This window comes from Hibiscus syriacus, unplaced genomic scaffold (assembly GCF_006381635.1).
Source record: "Hibiscus syriacus cultivar Baekdansim isolate YM2019G1 unplaced genomic scaffold, ASM638163v2 tig00111621_pilon, whole genome shotgun sequence".
NCBI classification, from domain to species: Eukaryota; Viridiplantae; Streptophyta; class Magnoliopsida; order Malvales; family Malvaceae; genus Hibiscus; species Hibiscus syriacus.
The window spans coordinates 3,508,690-3,517,541 of NW_024063138.1; the positions used below are offsets into that span (position 1 = coordinate 3,508,690).

The 8,852-nt window shown below is 39.0% G+C and overlaps 1 pseudogene; it reads right to left on the bottom strand.

Moving 5' to 3' along the window:
• Positions 1–2,155: 2,155 nt before the first annotated feature.
• LOC120165912 lies at positions 2,156–7,271 on the bottom strand (annotated as a pseudogene).
• Positions 7,272–8,852: the final 1,581 nt, after the last annotated feature.

An 8,852-nucleotide genomic window follows, 5' to 3' on the forward strand; every position in this document is an offset into this window, starting at 1 on the left:
GCGGTTACATGTATGGTGCTTTACTTACTATTTCAACTTTCTCCATTCAGTGCTCACTGTAATTGTGTCGGTTTCGTTTTTAAGCATCCGCGTTAGGTCTTTGGTATCTTTTATTTCATACTAGAATCCTTCTATAGTGTCCCATAGAAAAAGCTTTAGATTCGTTAGTATCTTACGATATCTTTCCTGGCTTTCTCCCGAAACTATCATGTATGTAGAATTATTATTTTCACACCGATCGAATGCTACATGAGATGTAAGTAAGATCACTTTATAATTGTGGAATTTGTTTTCCTTATTGATTAATCTGATAATTGCAGATCAATAAGCTGTTTCTTTATGATGGATTTTGCAGCCTAACTTCCTACCTTTTCATTTACTAGAATTTATGCCAAGAAAAAGTGGACCTATTTTAACTTTCTGGACTGGGATTTATGCCATTTAGGCATCCATGTGACTTTGAGGTGGCATATTCCATTGATTGATGAAATGGAAGGTGATTTGGAACATTTTTCAAGGGTCACAAGCCAAAAAACTCAGTTTTGAAGTGTTGTCAGATGCACAAGGGTTGCAGATGATTTGTGTGGCATATTTTGCTTAGGGGTACTACTTAATTTCAGCACCTTTCAAGGTTTTTTTAGTTACTTTCTGCTATTTTCCTTCATTTTGTGGAGAGCTATAAAACATTTGGAGATGTATGTTTGTATCATCTTCCATATTGAATGCTTGATGCCCCTCAAAACTGTTTTGAGTAATAGAGTACTTGCCCATGTGGGTTTCTTGACTGTGTCTAAATTCTAAACATAATTTAATGCATTAATAAAGAGGCGATGACAAATTCATCTGATCCGACGGGTTTTCATGGCCAACGAAACGCAAAGGTAGACAGGTTCCTTCACGGTATTTGTCTCCTACATATCCATCGATGTCGACGAGGTTCCCTTCTTCTATACGGTGTTTTCATCCTCAAAAACCAAGAAATTAAAGAAATTGGGCAAGAACAGAGTTTGTTAAAAAGAGCCAAATTCAAGGCAAATAAAGATAATTAAAGAACTGAAAAACAGTAAAAGAAGAAGAAAACTTGGATTAAAAAAAGCAACAAAAGCAACGTTATGTTTTCAATTCCATGAAACCAACAAGATAAACTTGACCAGTACGAGCAGCTCTTCCATTAAGCCTTCTAGTGAAATTTTGGAGCCAAAGAAATAGGAAAAGCTTCCATTTTGTTCGAAAGGAAAACAAAGAGAGAGAAAGAGAAGAAGAAGAAGAAGAGGAGGAGGAGGGTTCTTCTTCTTTAAATATCATGCTCAGTGTTACTCGATATTGTTTGAATTTGCTGCAATATTTTCATCCCTCTTCTTTTCGGCCTTCAAATGTTATCTGCATATCATCGTCATCGTCATCAAATGGAAGACAAGTACAAACTTTTGGATTCAATACCAAGTATCTTTCTATCCAGCATCTTTTATTTGCATTTGTGCTTCGAATTAGGTCTCTTTAGCTCATTAATTGTCAACTTCTTCTTCTGAATGGCATAGGTTTGTTATTCGTTCTTCTTTCAGGGAACTTTTATAACTTATGCAAAGAATACTTGTATTTCGAGCAGGTTGACGTAGGCAACTTCATTCGTTTGATGTTGCGCGCTCTGTACACTGAACTAAAATCCGGATCAACCTTTAATTAACGTTGGAGTTGTTCATGTTGCAAGGCCTGAGATTAGCTCTAGTGAGGTAAAACCCTGCTGAATGCACAATTATTGAACAAAAGGCTAGCTTTCTTGATTCCATATAACTACTTTCATTGGTTATATGGTTACATATCATCTCTTTCCCTATAAGTATCCATGAAGCAGGTATCAAATGCATTTCATTTCTTGTTCACTGTCTGGCCGGAGGCAAGGGCCAAGAACGGATTGAAGATTCGAAAACTAGTTTCAGCAACAGAGGAAAAAGCACGTCGTATTCTAGAATGCATGGATGCTGACATGCCGACCCCAATGTCACATTCCCCTTGAAGCATCTTATTATAATCACATGAAGTTCACCAAAATTCTCAGCTATTCAGGGTTTAATACATAGCTTTACTTGCAAGACATCCAAGTAAATCAGCAGACTATCTTATTTTTCCCAGGAAAATTTCTCTAGTATATCATCTCATATATATAGCGAGAGAGAGAACAAAATTGTTCCAAAATTATTATACTTTTATACAGATGTAAAAATAAGATTATAAATAAATTACAGTGACCATATATTGCAGACCAGGCCATACTAGTTTTGACAGCTTATATTTTACAGCTTCAGCAAACAACTAAGGTGATGCAGTCTCATCTTCAGAACCAGAACCATACTGTGGTCTCCTCTGAAATCCAGAAAAAGCTTGGGACATCATTGGATTCACTGGAACTGGAAACACTGGTTGCATCATTGGATTCACTGGAACTGGGAATTTATGCGCAGAACTAACGATGGTTCGTTCATTAATCATCCCGACTTCTTTGCAGACTCGTTCGAGAACCGTAAGGAAATCCCTCACCACCGTAAAGATCCTAAACGGGTGAGCTTCTTCCTTTGTTGAGTTCCCATGGAAGTACTCCGTGATCTCCTTTACTAGTGACAGTGCCACACTTTCATGTGCTCGAATCCTTAAAATCTCTTCCTCTGCCATGCTCATAAACCTGTTCATCGATTCCGAAAATTTCTCTTTGCTCTCGCCTGACCCCATAGTTTCATTTAATCTTAGAACGTCGCTGATGTTTACGATGCCTCTAGACAGCTTCAAGACCTCGCTGTTAAGTACCTCGGAATCCATTGCAGCGGCTTTCTTCACATTGGTGAGCTCTGCACTAAGACTAGAAACAACTTGTAAGCCAAGTTTCCTGCACCGTGCATCTTTGTTTGAGGTTGAGCTTTCTGCTTGGTCATTAGTATTCAAAAGACGAGCACCCTCGGTTCTTATGATTTCTTGTACAACAAAATGCAGAAGTGTGGTCTTCCCATCAGCACCCTTGACATCAACAAGCTTAAGGAGTGTATCGAGTTTAAAGGCATGGGCATCACCACGGTTTGTCCCAACATTCATGCGGTTCCCAGTCTTGAGTACAGCCTCTAGAAGCTTTAAAAACATCCTACTGGTTCTCAATTCCTCGCAAGCAGTCTGTGAAAAGGAAAATTCAATGAGATAAGGCTAAAGATAATCGATGATAAAGCAACAAGTTTCATTAGTCTGTCATTAAGTCTACGAAATGAAAAACAAAGCCTACGACTCATACAGGCAGCAAAAGAGGAATGCAAACAGTTTATTCAGATTGCCAATATTCTATGGAAAGAAGAATTGCTAGCATGCTCAGGTGAGTTATCACACATGCTAAATCTTTTTAGACCGTTGAAATGAGTACTATACTCAACATATTGGTCATTCATATTTTTACTTTGAAGAGAAACCAGTGACAAGATATTGTAGAGATGACAACTGTGGTTGTGGTAGTTATAGGCGGTTCACCATTTTGGTTTGGCAGATAGTCACAACTTGGTGATTCGTGAGATGAAAACGAAGATAAATAATGAAGTAAGCTTAGAGAGAGCCATTCAGGGAGAGAGACTGAGAGAGAATCACTTTAGTTTTGCATGATGGTTTATATACTGGTTTTTATGTGAGTGTCAGGTCTAGGATCATTATGGTTATTTGTAGGTTGATTGTCTGAATAAATTTGATTGTAAGATAACAGATTAAACTGTCATGTTACGTGGACCTGCCAATAATCATGTCAAGGGGCTAACTGATCGGAGAATATGAACCTCCAGAGATTTCTAAGAACCCTAGAGGCTGGGATGATGTAGAACTCTGGAGGTATGGCAGCATGGTTGCAGTCTTGTGTGGCTTGCGGAGGAGATCCAGAAAAGGTATAACAATTGTAAATAGTCAAATGGATAGTTGTAATGTTCAGTGCTGAAATTTCTAAATCACGATCAAGGATATGGTAGTTGAATGAGTATTCATATTTTACTACAAGCAGAAACAAGCAACAAACAAAAGCAGAAAGAAAATAAGCAGGGGGGAAAAAGCAAGGAAATGTTGAGAACAGATAGAAATGGGGTCACAGGTTAAATTACCTCCAGTGTTTTGAAAGATTTTTTCAGGTATTCGACTTCGGTCTCAAAGTTAGCTATGCAGAGCATTGCATCCACCCTTTTAAACGCGAACGGTATATCAAGAACCGTTTTTAAAAATTTCTCTGCAGGACCAAGCCTGACTGGTGAATCAATTTTGTAGTCCTTCAACTTACGTTCTTCTTCCTTTGTTGGAGCCATTTTCAATAAACTTTCAAGAAGTTCAGTGCCGAGTGTGTCTGCATTGCCTGTATCATGTAGATGTGTACTTTAGAGCCCATAAACAACTCCAAAGATAGGAAACCATATGGCTGGCCATGGCAAACATATTAAAGCTCAACTGATATCATTTATGGAAACATAAGCTCAACTGCTCATTCTCAAGGAACAAAACCACTAAATTCAATAACAATTGCACAAAACGTTCATTAGTAAAGCTGAAGGAACATAAGGGCAAATAAAAAGATTTTATGCTAGAGGGGTGTACTTAGGAACTCATATTAGAAATTTAGAGTGTGGAATTACAAAATTTTAGGGGCGTCAAATTAGATTATCAATAGAAAATATAAAAAAAATCCAAACTATATAGAAATTTAAAATTTAGAACGCACCCAGCACCCCTAGGTCCATCCCTGACCATATCCAGCAGCTTAATGACCTCTGTGGAACTTATGGAAATTTTAAGTCTTTAAGATAAACAAAACGTGAACCATAATTGGAACATTTTTATTACCTTCTAAAAGGGCTTCACAAACCTCCTCGACAGTCACATTGAGTGCCCTTAACAAAATTGCTATGTTTTGTGCCTTTTTGGGATCCAACACTCTGTTATCTTGGGTTGGTGATGGAAGAACAGACCGTGGGGTTGCTTGCTTTGGTTTAGAACTCGGTGTCTTTGCAACAAATAGTGTTTCAATCATCTCCTCATTCAACCTGCAGAAGTCAAACTCTTACAAATTATTCAAGAAAGTAGAATCGCATGAAAAAAAGCTTAACTTTATCTAAAAGAACTGAACAAGATCTCCAAATTATACAGATAAGTAGAGGTTGAAATCATACTTAAACGAACTTGATCTGAGGTGATCCCAGACCATTTCGCGATCGGAGTTGGCTCGTACTTTATCCCAATGCAAAGGCTTTAACTTGGGTTTCGAAGCTTCCTCCGCCTCCTCTTCTTCCACTGCCTCAGACTCCGACCTCGTAGGCAGCTCGTCATGAGAAATACTGATTGGCTTTTGCATCATGAATGGCACCGAAGGGGGCGGCGTAAGAGGAGGCGGTCTCGATATCTGTCTCGCAAAAGATACAGATGAAAGTGGTTTCTCCCAGAACCGTCGTTGCTTTGGAGGAGGAGGAGGAGGAGGAGGCGGTGGTGGTGCAGTCAACATAGGCTTCTCTGAAGCTCCGGTAACTCTTACTGTAGATGCATCAGGACTGTTCTCCAGATCTTTTCTTAATGATGAAGAAGCTGAGGATGAGAACGAAGAGCTCCTATTATAATCCCAGAAAGCAACAACCAATGGCGACTTTTCTGAGCTTTTCTCGAAATCTTCGTCTGATGACGGTGAAGCCGATGACAGTAGAGGAGACCGCTCGTTCTCATCCAATGCTCTTTTGGAGATGTAGAGGTTGATGACAGTGAAGGGGACCTAACGATTGGATTCAATTCATTAACCATTCTCCCAAGTGAAGTAGAAGCCGAACCAACTGACGACGACCTGGTTCGGTTTCGACCCAGATCATTAAACGGAGATTCTTTGGCGGGTGAACAGCTAGCAGCTGAAGCTGAAATCAATGGAGTCCCCATATTTCGAACCAAGAGCTTAAAATTTCTAATCGATGCATCTAGTTTCTCAATCAACGCTCTATTTGGAGATGTAGTTGGCGAAGACAACGAAGGCGATCCAATGTTCCGATCGGGACCAACATATGAATCTGGGTTTTGGACGAACACCGGAGACAACGAAGGAGATTGCACGCTTCGGTTATTTGGTTCCCCCCTGTCCGGTGACGTTGAAGTTAAAGACAGCGAGGGAGATCGTACATTTGCACGGGAAGCATTTGGAATTCGTGGTGAATCAGCTGAAATCCTAGCCGGAGGCAGAGAAGGTTGAACTTGCTCGAGCTCGGGAGGTTTCGGGTTTGATCTTACCGGACTCGCACTAGCCGGCGGAGATATACCAAGTAATTTAGACCTGGCGGGTGAACTTGAACTCGAAGATGAACTCGAGGAAGTGCTGATAGATTCGGTGCTTTTCACAGCAATTGCAGCAAATGCTCTTCTTGACCCGGATCCGTTTCCTCTGGGACTATCTCGACCGCCGGAAGATCCTCTCGGTGAATAAAAATGTTCTTCTTCGTCTTCTTCGGTAACCGACTGAACTTCACCCGCTCGAAAGTTCCGACCAGTGTTCTGTCGAGACAACGGCGGTAACGGCTGGAGCTCCGGGGAGTCCGTTTTCCTGGGATCGAATCGAGCATTGGCCGGCGAATTAAAAGGACCACCACCGTCGACTCCGCCCCGCGCATTTACCAACGTACCCAAATAAAGCAATTCGGAGCTGGTGGTGGAAGTTGTCCTCGTCTTACCAGCAAGAACATGGTTGGGGTACAATCTGCTGCTATTGTTGGACGTTAAAGTCTTGTTATCGTCGACAGACCCACCTCTCTGCTTGCGTCGGCAGTAGAAGAAGATGAGGAAAGCAGCGACGATAGAAGCGGAAACGGCGGCGACGACGGCGAGGATGAGGAGGACGTGGGAGTTGTGGGTGGTGGGAGAAGGAGCGTGGGGGAGAGTAAGGGAGGAAATGTTGGCGGGGAAAGAAGAGAAAGCGGAAGAGGAGGGAGGAGGGGGAGGGGAAGGGACAGTGGGGAAGAAAGGGGAGTCGGGAGGGGGAGAAGAGGAAGAGAAAGGGTATTTGGAAGGAGAAGGCGGAGGAGGAGATGGAGATGGAGGAGTGGATCCGAAGGGGAAGAAGGGTTGATGGAGGATCCTACGACTGTGAAAGTGAAGTGATTTACATGGCAGAAACAGCAGGGAAGAGAAGAAGAAGAGCATTGTGGGTGGGTTCTTGCAGGAAGGGGAAATGGAGATTTGGTGTGGGGACTGTTTTTCTTTCTTTTGTTTTTGTGAAAGGAAAAGGGAGGAACATCATCATCCAGCTAAGATCAACTGGTTGAGTCGAGTGAATCGGTGAGTTGGGCTATTTATTATTGGCTTTACTTTATTATTGTAATTTAATTCTTATTGGGTATTTATTAAGCGAGTTAGATAGTACTTGATTCGTGTTTGTTAAAAATTTTTATTGTTCGAATCAACTCATTACTTGTTAAGTTCGTTAAAATTTTACTCTAATTTTTAAGAAAAATGATTACTCAATTGTTACTTGTTAAATTTGTTACTCATTAAGCTTGTTACCTGGTAAATTTGATGCTCATTAATCTCCTCCTTATTCGTCAAGTTTACTTAAATTTTTACTTTATTTTAAATAAAATCTACTAACTTAATATAAATATAAATTAATAAATTTAACAAAAGAAATATCAAATGAATACATGAAATAAATTTAAAGTCTAAACCGTAAAATAACAATTTATAAATACATTAAAATAATAAATAAGATTTGATTTTGAGTATATACAATATTTTTTTAAGATAAGTACTAAAAAAATTATATAAAAAATTAATGAGTTGATTGCAAAATTATTCAGTCGAGTTTTACTTTATTCGACTCAACTCAATTCGTTAAAGTCTCGAGTCGAGTTTAAATTTGAGTCAAGTTAACTCGAGTTGAATTTTTATAGAGTTTTGATCGAGTCGAGTTCGAGCTACTCGCGAGCTGCTCAAATCATTAATCACCCCTAATTCTAACGTTTATATTATTATTATATTATTTCACTAGTCTAGTCTAAATAGGCACTGATTGGTGGCTTTGGATCTTTCCACTGCTCAGCTCAGCTCACTAGCTCAGTCCAGAACTCAAAATCGCATCCTCAAATTTAACGGATTCCAGGTCTGTGCACGTATCCTAACATTATTACTTTCCAGTATTCCACCGATTTGTACCATATATATATATATATATAAATATATATATATTTTGAATATCTCCATTATATAAGTGCCGAAAATGTTTAATAGTTGAAAATTAATTTTATTTTGAGACAGAATAATATTTAAAGGCAAGGAGGAAACTAGAGAAAGAAAGAGAAAGCGAAAACGTTGTCGTAGATAGCATTATTGAAAACGTAGCAACAAAATAGAACAAAAAACTGTCCAATATGGAAGCAGCATGTGCTACTTGTATTATTATTCGCTTTCAATACCCTAATTGCAATGCAACCTTGTCCCATCTTGTTTCCACTCCCACTTCACTCCTTTGCCTTTCAACCCTTCTCCCTAAAAATAACATAGTCTATCATATATTATTGGATTAATATTGATTGGACCTATAATAGGACCTATGTGACAAGAAAAGGTTACTGCATAATTTATCTCGAATTGGCGTTACGAGTTGAAATTAATGTTTCTGAATATATTTGTATTGTATATACTTTAGATTTATAAAAAAATTATTAATAAGAATATAAATATAAATTAAAAGACAAGTCTTTAGATTTAATTTTTGTTTAATGTTAATCTTTTCGTTAATTGCTTATTAATCCATAAGAGGTAAATTCATATGCGATCATGTGAGGTGTTCCACCTAATAAAAATCATTATTATTTGCATAGTTCCCCATT